The sequence below is a fragment of the Oratosquilla oratoria genome, chromosome 14 (assembly GCF_046742065.1).
Source record: "Oratosquilla oratoria isolate Oo_2021 chromosome 14, ASM4674206v1, whole genome shotgun sequence".
NCBI classification, from domain to species: domain Eukaryota; kingdom Metazoa; phylum Arthropoda; class Malacostraca; order Stomatopoda; family Squillidae; genus Oratosquilla; species Oratosquilla oratoria.
The window spans coordinates 33,208,199-33,222,148 of NC_134790.1; the positions used below are offsets into that span (position 1 = coordinate 33,208,199).

At 38.2% G+C, this 13,950-nt stretch overlaps 2 non-coding genes across 2 annotated transcripts; both read right to left on the minus strand.

Annotated features, from left to right (window-relative positions):
- Positions 1 to 2,034: 2,034 nt before the first annotated feature.
- Positions 2,035 to 2,106, minus strand: TRNAP-AGG (transfer RNA proline (anticodon AGG)). The gene has a single exon. It is a non-coding gene; the product is annotated as a tRNA-Pro (tRNA).
- Positions 2,107 to 12,542: 10,436 nt separating this feature from the next.
- Positions 12,543 to 12,614, minus strand: TRNAP-AGG (transfer RNA proline (anticodon AGG)). Its single transcript has one exon. It is a non-coding gene; the product is annotated as a tRNA-Pro (tRNA).
- Between the last annotated feature and the right edge of the window lie 1,336 nt (positions 12,615 to 13,950).

Consider the following 13,950-nt stretch of genomic DNA (forward strand, 5'->3'; position numbering starts at 1 on the left):
GATAGAGAATGAAGAACTTAAGTATAAGAAATAATATGCATTCTCAGTTCTAGAAGTTCTGACCACGTGGCCTCTCCTTGTGCCCTCCTAGGGCTAGCGTCATTCGAAGCGGCTCTCAGAATTCGCTTAGCCATCAATTAGAACAGACGTCTACAAGACGAAATTATTGTAACCCTGTGTTGTGTGTGTGTGTGTGTGTGTGTATAATCACAACACTGATATTGAAGTAACTGTAACTAGTCATACGCTTTTTGCGGCCATTGGACATATATATCCTATATTTTTGTGGCCTCTCTGATTACCCCAGAAGCCAAAATTCATCTATTTCAGCCACCTGCGACGTTATATCAGCTTTGTTTAGATTTGGATGCCTAGCAATCACATCACACGCAGAAAAGATATCGATGTCGGACGCATGCAATTATCAACTAATATGTGTTTATTTGTGTATGTGTTATTATGTATGCAAGCTGTGTGTGTGTTCATGTTTGTGTGCATACATGCAAGTATACTAGTGTGGGGTCAAACATGAAATATACATCCTTTATATACACTTCTTCATGTTCCGTTACAGCCGCAACTTTTAATCTTACTGGGTGAGAATTTTTACTGACGAATTCACACATGGGTCTGCTGTTTATTCATGTCGCACAGATATGAAATGTTCTTTTCTTATCATAGGGCTATTTTGGGTACCATGAATGAATCTAGTTATACGAGGAATTTCTTTCAGGAAACTCTAAGCGAGAATCATACACCTAGATCATCAGGCCAAGCTTAATGAATGATAGTGAAAAGTGGTATTGAATATAATTTGTCTATAGTTAGAGACTGCAGATTTAAAAAAGACCTGAAAAGATAATCTTTACAAACTTAGATTTGACAGAATGCAGTGAGTGGTTCCTGTTCTTCATCTGCTTCTCTCCGAGCACCCAGTCAAACTCTCCAGTTCAAGTCTCTCAAGGGTGACTTACACGATTGTTGCCATTTGCATTTTTATTCACTTTTGTAACCGTAATTTTGTGTTTTTTTCACGTGTTAACGCCATCTCACCGTATCCTGGTCCTATAACTAATTCGTCATACCAAACCCCGAAATGTGCCTCTCCAAAGGCTTGTTTAATTTTTTGAAAATACATATTCCATGTCTTGCATTTCTAGTCGATACAAAGCAAGAAGTTCCAATGTTCTGTGTTTATAAGAGAAAGTGATTAAAATAAAAGAAGCGTCTGTAAGATGGATGTCTCCAGACTCCACCCTGTTGATCACTGAGTGAGGCGAGTCTCTCCAAACGTGAGATGCCTAGTCCATACTCGAGTTAGCACGTCCCATCTGCTGAGTCAGCTGCTGAATTTGGTTGAAAACATTTTTATCACGGTACTGAACGATCAATTTCGTATAAGCTGTTTGTCAATAGCTTGTGAGTTTTGTATCGCGTGCGCTGTATGGTCTATTGAGAAGCGTGCTGGTCTCATACTCAGTTGTGGATTCAAATCCTGTACTTCTCTCCGATAGCCAGCAATGACTGCAACCTCCCCCAACAGTCCCTAAAGCGCATAATAGTGCAAAGATGACGGCTTCAATCGCAGCTACGAGCCTCCTAGCATATGCTCCTCATCTGTTCCAGTCATCTGCTCCGTTATATCAACTCTTTTTATGTAGAAGTTTTTAACAATCACGCCACACGTAGAGAAAAAAAATCGATGTCGGTTGCATGCAACTACCAACTAATGTGTGCTTGTGTGTATGTTTGCATGCAAGCTGTATGTGTACAAACATGCAAGCATAGTTGTGTGGGCTCAAACATAAAACTTGCATCCTTTACATGCACTTCCGCTTGCTCCGTTACAGTCGCGACTTTCACTTTTACTAGGTGACGATGTTCACTGACGAATTTTATGATCCCAAGTGCACATATGGATCAGCTATTTATTCATTTCGGAAGTGCATGAACTGTTCTTTTTTATCACTGGGTTATTTTGAGCACCATGAATGAATGCAGTTGTTATTAGGGGAATTTCTTTTAGAAAACACTGGGCCTGACCGGGATTTGAACCCGGGACCTCTCGCACCCTAAGCGAGAATCATACCCCTAGACCATCAGGCCAATCTTCTAAGCATTGTCTAGTATTAGGTAGATAATATAACTATTTTGAAACTTGTAGAAAAGTGCTAGGAATAGGAGACTTGCAGAACCTCCCAGTGGAAGAAAAGTGATAGGACTAGTTGACCCTTGGAGAGGGAATTTGGACTGAAACGTTTGAAACGTTTTAGAATCTATTATTACATCGTCTTTCAAGGATGGGAGGCAAATATCTATTAGATTCTGGAATACAGTGACTATGAGAATAGGAAAAGAAAGGAACTGTATTGTCATGGCGAAGTGAACGAAGTTGGAGACAATCAGCTGAAAAAATATGTTGATAAGATAAAAGGGTTTGTAGTCGACCTTGTTCAGTACTGACTGAGGCAAATTACTCCAGATGCGAGAAACGCACTCCATATTTGGTCGAGTAAACAAAAATGATAAAACTAGCAGCTCAAGTGTAGTTGATACAGAACACTTAATTCCATATAAACTGTTTTCTCAATCACGTAGATCTGTGTCCTGTCCCATCCTCCTGGCCCTACATTGTTAGGTAGAGATGAATAATAATGCATCTAGGAATGGATGAAAAGAGATTATAATTATGAAGGGGTCATTGTGCCTACAACACTGTATAGTGCTGATATTTGGAATTTAAGAGAGGCAGAAACAATTTTAAATATGTTTGAGATTAAGTGTCTGAGAAGTATGCTAAGGGCTATAAGGTTGGATAGAGTGAGAAATGAGGAGGTGAAGAGGAGAGAGGGGTGGAAATGAAGCTGGTAGATAGGGCATATGAAAGAGTATTTGGATGGTTTGGACTCATGGAATGAATGAGTGAAGAAAAAATAGCAAAAGAGGTGTGGAAATCAGAGGTATATGGAGTGAACTTGTGAGGACGACTAAGGTTGAGATGGATGGATAGAGTGAAAGAGGCTTTGAGCAAGAGGGAATTGCCTATTGAGCAAGGAAAGGAAAAGTCAAAATATAGGGGTGAACGGAAGATGGTTGTGTATGGATAATATTTTGACGCAGTCCGAAGGGTTTCTACCCGATTTCTCTATTTTTCGCATGAGGGGATGGGGGAATCGCCGTGTAAGTGAAGCGGCCCTGTTATAAAAATGCTGTCTCCTGATGCGTTTTGTTTCTTACCCGGCCAGTGGGCAGTAGATAAGGATTACCCTTCATCCACAAGATAAAAGGGAAACAGGGTTGGTGGATGGGAGTGGGTGCGTGCCTTTGACTTGGTTACCTCCCTTATAAGGTAGAAGAAGCCCTTGGTATTTAGATAGAGATGAATAACCTTGCACTACACGCACAGTAGAAACATATCACATGCCTGTAGGTATCAATTAGTGTGTGCGTTGGTGCACGCACTCTGTGTACAGGTTTGCGTATGATCTTAGACAAAGTATAAAACAATGAAAAAATTAGTTTTATTTGGTATGAAAATGATTATCATCTCAATTATTCAAAATTCCCCGTGTTTTCTTAGCGTCACAAGTTTTACTCTTATTGAGTGAGGATGTTCACTGTATCAAGTGTTCTTATCTTATCACTGGTTCATTTTGAGCACGGTAAAGAATCTCCTGATGCTTACAGAAGTTTCCCAGAAAGCATTGGGCCTGACCGGGATTTGACCCCGAAACCTCTCGTACCCTTAGCGAGAATCATAACCCTAGACTATCAGACCAAACCCCTATGAGCTAGGAATATCAGGTACAGTATATAAAATTTCTATTGATAGATACTGGGAAATTATAGACAAACCAGAAATGATAATCTCATTTCCACTTATTTTGGACGGAGTATTATTTATCACTTAGTCACTGATCTATGGTATGTGTTCTTAACTTGACCTCCGTTCTTCTTCCGCTTGTCTCCGAGCACTCTCTCAAACCGTCCCGTTTTAATCTCTACCGGGCGATCTACATACTTGCCTTCCCTTTGCATTTCATTACCGCACTTATATCAGTGGAAACTCTCTTTTTATCTTCTCACCGTTCTCATATAATTTTAAGATACACTGGTACATTAACTAATTAACTAGACCAGAACCCTAAACGTGGATCCACTCCCACTTGTTTAATTCTTTGAGGATGAGAAATTACTGTCATATGTTCCTCTGTTTTGCATTTCTACTTTATACCAAACAGAAACTTGCTGCAATGACCCCCAGTTATTACTTAATGTTATTCAAAAAGTGTAACATTGTATTTCACTAACCTATATACCCATATATTCCCTTGTGGTGAGGGGAAAAATACTGGCACCAAGCCTTCCCACTTGAATCGTAAGAGGCGACAAAAACTGGACGGGGATTAGGACTAGGCATCCTTCTCCCTATAGCCCCAAAGGGGACATTCCTAAATATAGTAAAGACATAAGAGGGTCCAGGAGTTTTCCAACCAGTACCCTAAGGTTTGGGTCTTTTAATATGCACAGATGAGAGTAAAAGGGAAGAGATAGGGAGTATGTTTGTGAGAAGAAAGATGGATGTGTTGGCATTGAGTGAATCTAGGTTGAAAGGGAGGGGCGAGTGTGAGTTTGGGAGTGTAGTTGGGAGGTTCTCAGGAGTGAAGGGGGGACGAGGGAGAGAAGGGGTGGCTATACTAGTAAGTGAAGAGATAGGTAAACGTGTAGTGGAGTGGAAGGAGGTTTCTTCAAGGTTAGTGTGGATAAAGGTGAAACTGGGAAGGGAGATGTGGGTCTTTGTAAGTGGGCCTGGTAGTGAGAAGAGTGTAGAAGAAAGGGAGGCTTTTTGAGTGCATAAATCTATTAGGGAGAAACGCCAATGTGGTTGTATTGGGAGACCTTAATGCTAGGGTAGGAAATGAACCGATAGACGGAGTGGTTGGGAAGTGTGGAGTTCCAGGAATGAATCGTAGTGGAGAATTGATGGTGGAGATGAGTCTAGAAAGAGAGTTGATGATAGCAAATACAGTGTTTAGGAAGAAAGTCAAGCATAAGTACACATGAGAGAGGGTGGTAGATGGAAGGGTGGTAGATTGAGCGTTAATGGACTATACAATGGTAAATAGGAGTATAGTAGGAAGAATTAAGGATGTACATGTTCTATCAGATAATTATCTGGTGGAAAGTAAGTTGAGATTGGAGGATAGATGGAGAAAGAGGAAAAGGACAAAAGGTAGGGAGATGGCTTAGAGTGAATTGCTTAAATGAGAAAAAATAAAAGAAGGAGTACAAGAAGAATCTGAAAGAGGAGTGGGTGAGAGTAAAGTATAGAGTAGAACTAGGAGTGGAAGGGATGGTTCAGGGAGGGAGTCACAAGGTGTGAAAAGATGGTGTGTGGAAGAAGGAGGACGGGAGCAAATAGAAGAAAGGGAAGTTAGTGGTGGGATAAGGAAGCAAAGAAGTGTTATCTCAGCTTCTATCAACACTTTCTGTTCCCTTTTGTAATATTGTAATTCTTCATTCACTTTCAACTTTCTTCACTTTCTTTTTATCATTGTAGTATTGTAAGTCACTCGTCTATAGGCCCCATGCCTCTTCCATAACGTAGACTTTTAGTCAAGTTCCATTACTCAATAAACGAAGGGGAATTAAATAAATTTACCTTTTCTTCATTTTCTTCACGAATTCTGGTACAACGTATTTTCTTAGGTACACCTGAATAATCCCACCTGGGATCCTCTTACACTCACCAAGCCAAGTCTGCTCCGACGTCACAATTTAATTCATCCAATAACTTTGAATGTTACAAATAAGTGCCACCCTTTTAGGGCGTGACTTTACCTCCATGCACCAATAATTTTTCTCCTTCTCCACCCTTTTCTCCAATCAGAAAGACTGTTGTATTGTCTCAAGTAATACTGTTTACACAAGCACTTCTGACACAAGCAGAACAGGATTTGTGTTCACATTCCGTCACATCAGCACCTTTGATCGCCACCCCAACCAATGTTTACAAACTTTAGGCGGTAAGCAAAATATGCAACTCTGCAACTTATAGTCGGCCATTGTTTCATAGCAACCGAATATAAAATGAATATAAAATTTACTTATCGTTTCACCTACCCCTCTATCTACTTAAATGTCTACCTCTATGTACCGGCCTATTACAGGGCTCGGCAGCTACCCTTGGTCGTCCCGACCAATGATAACTATTACCCTCTTACAGGGCTTGCTAGTATATACTTGGAAATCATCATATATATATATAAGAAGCTAATCTAACCTTGCAAATGGTAAAATAGCATCAGTAAAACACATCAAACATATACATATCAAAAATATAAGCACCCATCCAAAACGCATAATAATAATTCAGGCAGAATAATGGTAAACATGTCAAAATAATACATGGTAAATAACGTATCCCAAAATAACACACAAAAAATTAAATGTAGAGTATATTTACAAAACTCATCATCTTTTCAAAGATGTTAGCAATATGCAGTTAGAAAAGTATTGTAAAGTGTCTCTTCTTAGATTTAAATTATTTTTGTTAATACACTTAATTAATTTGTTCAAAGACAGTCTTGATGCTTCACAAACAATAAATTAATACTTAGGTGAATTGTTCTTAAGTATTGGTAAGATTCCAAGTCTGACCACAGCAGATCCAAGGTCTTCATGTCCTGGCCTGACACCAAGTTCCAGTAGTTTAGGCCTCCCATCTCAAGTACATACAAATGGTCAAGTTAATATTATCTGTAAAATACATCAAGATTAATATTCAATTCACAAAGTATAGTATTGAAATATTCCCTATGCTCTTCTGGTTCATTAAAATTGATACATAGGGTATCACAACAGTCATCTTCATAGATCTGCAACCTAACTTTCTTCATATCATCTAAATGGTCTACCAATTCTTCCCTATTTTCTAAATGGAGGAGTTTAAATTTATTCCCACCTGCAGAATCAATTACCCTATATGCACCTGAGTACCTTGGTGAAAGTTTATTATAGGGTGAATGCAGTTTGAGCATGACTAAATCTCCTATTTTCAGTTCTAGTTTATGTGCTATTTTGTGTTGGTGCTTTTTTATCTCTTGTGAATACTCCTGCATATGTTCCCTAACTCTTTGGTGAATACTTTGGAAAGTATCTATTCTATTTGAGATATAATCATCTATATTATACGCAGGTTTCTGCTCTCCAGTCAAGATTTCAAATTGAAGAGTTTTGTCTACCCCAAAAATAATAAAATAAGGTGTTTCACCTGTTGCTATATTAATTTGGTTGTTCAGAGTACATTTAACACAAGGAATCCAAGTAGCCGAGGTTATACTATGAGGACTTATCATACTTCTAAGACACGTAATAATTTTCTTATTTAACCTCTCCACAACTCCATTACTTTGTGGATGATTCACTAGAATGTTTACTTTTTTTATCTTAAATAAACTACATAATTTTTCCAAGATTTTGTTATCAAATTCAGCTCCATTATCTGAAACTAAGATATTAGGTGAAATGACAGATTATCTGATCATAGATTACTGAAACAATAGTTTCAGCTTATTTGGAATAGGTTGTAAAATACAAAATCTTGAAAAATAATCAATGGCAACAAATACATATTTATATCCATTCTCAGACATAGGTAACTCCAATGTATCTATGTGAACTCTTTCCCAAGGTTTCTGTGGAATGGGATAGGTAAATATAGGAGCAGGTTTTGGTGTATTTCCTTTCACCTTAACACATTTAAAAAAAAATTCAATATAATTATATATATCTTTCTTCATACCTGGCCAAAAGTATTTAAGTTGTGCTTGTCTATAAGTTTTATCTTTTCCTGGATGTGAGCTACAATCACTATCATGAAGTAACTTCAATATCTCTTTTACAAGAGTTTGTGGTATTACCAACTGATTTACTGGACCTCTAGAAATATCTTTCCCACTTACAAAAGTCCATTAATCAAATGAAATTCCTCTATCTTATACCCCTTTGGTAGTTTTGGAGGATTTCCTCTTGGGTTCATCAAGTACTTGACTAATGAGTCACATGTCTTATCATCCCTCTGTTCTCTTATTAGCATTTCCTCATCTAAAGTTACTAACTCTTCTATACTACAAACAAAATTAATCAACCCTGTCATTGGTTGGCTAATGTTTCTAGAAAGTGCATCTGCCGCAACATTCTTTTTACCCGGAATATATTCAAATTTAACTTCATAACACTGAAGTACCGCAAACCATCTAGCGAGTCTGCCCCTAAGATTCTTATGCTTAAATAAGTTCTGAATAGCTGTATGATCAGTCCATACTCTGATTGGATATCCCAGTATCATATCTCTAAAACTTTCTAATGAATATATCACTGCTAATGTTTCTCTTTCTGTTATAGAGTAGTTTCTTTCTGCATTATTACAAAGTCTTGAAGTGTAAGCTATTGGTTTCAAAGTTCCATTTCTCTCTTGCATAAGTATTCCTCCTAATCCTATGTCAGATGCATCAGTGCAAAGAATGAATTCTTTATCATAGTCTGGAAATATTAAAATTGGAGAACTCGTGAGTTTATCTTTCAACTTGTCAAAAGCTTCCTGTTGTGCAGGTCCCCACATGAAGTTTGAGTCCTTCCTCAACAAAGAAGTTAATGGATTAGCATTGTCAGCATATCGTTGAATAAATTTTCTATAATATCTTGTTAATCCCAAAAAACTCCTAACCTTGTCTACATTCGTTAGAACTGGAAAATTCTTGACTGCTTCAACCTTTGAATTTACTGCACTAAGTCCATGTCTATCTTATGTCTCAAATAAATAACACTGTCCTGCTAGAACTTACATTTTTCAAGTTTCACTTTCAATCCTACTTCAACTAGTCTTGAGAATATCAAATCTAATCTCTTAAAGCGCTCAACCGATGTCTGGGAAACTATTAAAATGTCATCTAGGAGTACACTTGCAGTGTTTCCTAACAACCCATCTAGAATTGTATTCATTAATTTTATGTCAGTTAATGGACTATTACATAACCCAAATGGCATTCGTTTGAACGCATAATGTCCCGTTGGAGTAGAAAATGCCGTGAACTCTTGTGAGTCTTCATGCAACTCTATTTGATAAAAAGCAGATTTGATATCTATAGTGCTAAAATATCTATTCTCAGTTCCTAAACTTAGAATGTCCCCTATTACTGATAACGGTAACCTGTCACGTATGGTGTGCTTATTCAATTAACTATAATCAATAACTGGGCGCATAGTAACATCTGATTTTGGCACCAAAATCAAAGGAAAGTTCCACTCACTTTTACTATGTTCAATAATATCCTGCGATAACATTTCAGTGATCAGTTTATCTACTATTGCTAATTTAAAGTGAGGAACTCTGTAGGCGGGTCTGTAAATAGGCTGTGTTCCTGGTTTTGATTTAATCTGATGTTTTAAAACAGTTGTTTTGCCTAAGGCGTCCCCCGGCAAAACAATTGCTTTATTGTGTTTTACAAGCAAAGAAACTAAGCTTTCATCCAACTCAGGGCAATTAGGAGGCTCTAATTGATTCTTGTATTTCTTTCTTAACTCTATTTCTTCCTGAACTGAACAAACTGATGAAATTGGTAATTACACCTCCTCAGTACTCTCATTTAAAATCTTGATGGGTTTGGTACACACTTGAAAACATCCTATTTGTGTACCTTTTCTTAAAACTATATCTTTATTTAAAGTATCAATCATTAATATTTCTACTATGTTTTTATTTGACTTATAAGTCCCTGAGTCCAATTTCTAACCTTTTAATGTAATTTATTCTGGGATGGTTAAAATTTCAGAGTCTACAGTGACTCCTTTCAACTGCACTACTACCCTGTTAATTGCTCTGGAGTGTAATAATGTCGACTTTATTACGCCACCATCCACAATTTGCAAGGCTTCATTTGTAGTTGATGAATTATATGAGGCTTTACTTTCTGTCGGTCTGGACCGCTCGGCCTCGTTATCTAAAGTAAAGTTGTTATTTTTCTTATCTATGTCTAGGGATTCATTGATTCCTGTCACTGGTCTTAAGTCTGGTTGATTTAAAAATGGGATTAACTGTGATTTCATTAAGATCCCCTAAGTCAGCAGGACATATGACCATGTTCTCTTTTCTCATAGTTGCAAATCCTATCAATAAATCTCCTGGAAAAACAGATTCTTCTACAACTATCACTGGAATGTGCAAATGTTCATTTGTATATAAGATAACTTCTAGTTCAACCTTACCTAATAGTTTTAAATGATTTCCAGTTACTTGTTGCAATGAGTAATGGATTGGATCCAAGATTTTCACTCCTGGTTTCAACTGGTTTAAAACTTTACTGGTAATTACATTAGCTACAGATCCTGTATCAGTGAATATTTGAATAGGCTTATTGAACACTCTACCATACCATCTCATAGTTGACTTGAGATCTTCATACAGCTTTTCTGCCGTTAAATCATCAGACTTTTTGGTTAACAATCCAAATTTGATAAAATTTTATTACCTGAGAAACTTTCACTTTGTCACTAGATCTTTCTATCCAATCTGAATCTTTCAAGATAGAATTCATGTCTTTTGACCATCTATCCAATCTAGCTAAGTGTTCTGTGTCTGATTCGCTTGTTCTAACTTCTTTGATCATTCTAACCAAAGACCTGATAGAATCCTGATCACATTTGGACATAAAATGTTTAATGAATGCTTTCTTATAGGCTTCATATTGGTTGATATCTTTCATTTGCTGGAAATTTATGATAAACCTAGCTCTACCCTTCTCAGGATCTTATATCAATGTTTGAGGTATGAACCTCGTGTCGTAATACTGAATTGTTCATACCTTCAGTAAGTTTATTTGACTTGACTGCCTCCACGTAGTCTTGCTTACGTACGTCACCTCGACGTCCCTCGTCAGCCTCGTTGCTTACTGCCTTGAAGATCGTCTTGTAGATGATCGTCTTGAAGATCGCCTTATTCCACTCGTAGTAGTAGTTGCTCGTAATGTTGTAGACCCCTCGTTCCTCGTCTTGTCGTCCCTTGTATTCAGCATACGCGTGGTTGTGGTTGTGCACTGCGTGGTTATAGCTGCGTGCACCGTAGATTGATGTACCCGTAGACTTATCTTGCCTCAGTCCTGCAGTTTGCTGCATGTACCAGCCTTGTATTCTCTTCGGAGGGAGTTCATCCCGAGCTGCCGCCACTGTTATCTCCGCTTCTACCAACACTTTCTGTTCCCTTCTGTAATTTTGTAATTCTTCATTCACTTTCAACTTTCTTCACTTTCTTTTTATCATTGTAGTATTGTAAGTCACTCGTCTATAGGCCCCATGCCTCTTCCATAACGTAGACTTTTAGTGAAGTTCCATTACTCAATAAACGAAGGGGAATTAAATAATTTTAACTTTTCTTCATTTTCTTCACGGATTCTGGTACAACGTATTTTCTTAGGTGCACCTGAATAATCCTACCTGAGATCCTCTTACACCCACCAAGCCAAGTCTGCTCCGACGTCACAATTTAATTCATCCAATAACTTTGAATGTTACAAATAAGTGCCACCCTTTTAGGGCGTGACTTTACCTCCATGCACCAATAAATTTTCTCCTTCTCCACCCTTTTCTCCAATCAGAAAGACTTATATTGTCTCAAGCAATACTGTTTACGCAAGCACTTCTGACACAAGCAGAACAGGGTTTGTGTTCACATTCCGTCACATCAGCACCTTTGATCGCCACCCCAACCAATGTTTACAAACTTTAGGCGGTAAGCGAAATATGCAACTCTGCAACTTACAGTCGGCCATTGTTTCATAACAACCGAATATAAAATGAATATAAAATTTACTTATCGTTTCACCTACCCCTCTATCTACTTAAATGTCTACCTCTATGTACCGGCCTCTTACAGAAAGTTGTAGAAAAGACGAAGCTAGCTTTCACAGATTGGTTACAAAATAGGACGAGGGGATCATATGAGAGGTACAAAGAAAAGAGATGAAAAGTAAAGTATAAATAAAGGAGGCAAAGGGGAGAGCAGATGTGAAATGGGTAAGTGTATGACAGGAAGAGGAGGCGAATCAAGTAGAGATGAAAAGGTAAAAGGTGCAGATGGAGAGATAATAATGGAAGAGAAGGCAGTAAGAGAAAGATGGGCGTTTAGTAATCACGCCACGCGCAGGGAAAAAAATGGTGACGGTTGCATGCAACTACCGACTAATGTGTTCTTGTATGTATGTTTGTATGCAAGCTGTATGTGTACAAGCATGCAAGCATAGTTGTGTGGGCTCAAACATAAAACATACATCCTTTACATGCACTTCCGCATGCTCTGTTACAGTCGCGACTTTCACTTTTACTAGGTGACGATGTTCACTGGCGAATTTTATGATCCCAAGTGCACATATGGGTCAGCTGTTTATTAATTTCGGACGGTCATGGAGTGTTCTTTTTTATCACTGGGCTATTTTGAGCACCATAAATGAATGTAGTTGTTGTTAGAAGAATTTCTTTTAGAAAACACTGGGCCTGACCGGGATTTGAACCCGGGACCTCTCGCACCCTAAGCGAGAATCATACCCCTAGACCATCAGGCCAAGCTTATAACGTATATGTAGTATTATCTAGATTATATAACTCTTTTGAGACTTGTAGAAAAGTGCTAGGAAGAGAAGACTTGCAGAATCTACCAATGGAAGAAAAGAGTGATAGGACTAGTTGACCTTTGGAAAGGGAATTTGGACTGAAACGTTTATGACGTTTTAGAATATATTATTGCATCGTCTTTCAAGAATGGGAGGCAAATATCTATTAGATTCTGGAGTACAGTGACTATGAAAATAGGAAAAGAAAGGAATCAGATATATACTGTATCATTGTGGCGAAGTGGACGAGGTTGGAGACAATCAGCTGAAGATGTTTTAAGATGAAAGGGTTTTGATTCGACCTTGTTCAGTACCGACTGAGGCGAATCACGCCAGACTGGAAATACATACTCCATAATTGGGCGAATAAAGAAAAAATCTAAAATCAGTAGCTCAAGTGTGCTTAGAGTATTATGGACACAGTGCAACTTCATATAATCTATTTTTTCAATAGCGTAGATCTGTGTTCTGCCTCATTTTCCCGGCTCTGCATTGTTACTTCAGTTTTATTTAGGTTGAGATGAATAATAGGGATCTGGAAATGGATGCAAAGAGAAGATTATATGAATGGGTCATTGTGCCCACAACACTATATAGGTCGGAGATTTGGAATTTAAGAGAGGCAGAAACAATTTTGAATATGTTTAAAATCAAATATATGAGAAGTATGGTAGGAGCTACAAGGTTGAGAAATGAGGAGATAAAGGGGAGAGCGGGGGTGGAAAGTAAGTTGGTAGATAGGGCATATGAAAGAGTATTGAAAGGTTTGGACACATGGAAAGCATGAGTAAAGAAAAAATAGCAAAAAAAAAAAAAAAAATTTAGAAAGCAGAGGTGGATGGAGTGAGCTTGAGGGGACGATTGAGAATGAGATGGATGGTGTGATGAAAGGAACTTTGAGTAAGAAGGGATTGCCTGTTGAGCAAGGAAGAGAGAAGACAAAGGATAGGGGTGATCAGAGGATGGTTGTGTATGGATGATATTTTGACGTAGCTCGAAGAGTTTCTACCCGACTTCTCTATTTTCCACACAGGGGAACGGGTGAGGGGGGGTTTGATGCGTAAGTAAAGCGGCCCTGTACTGGATGTGCCGGGTAGTGGGCAGGAGGCAGGAACAACGCTTCATTCACAAGCAGCTAAGATAAGAGAGAAGCAAGGTTGGTGGATGGGAGTGGGTGTGTGTCTTTGACTTAGTTGCCTACCTAAGGGAGAAGAAGCCTTTGGTATATACGAGGTAGATAGACATAGGTAGGGATGAATAACATTTCCACTACACGCAGAATAGAAAA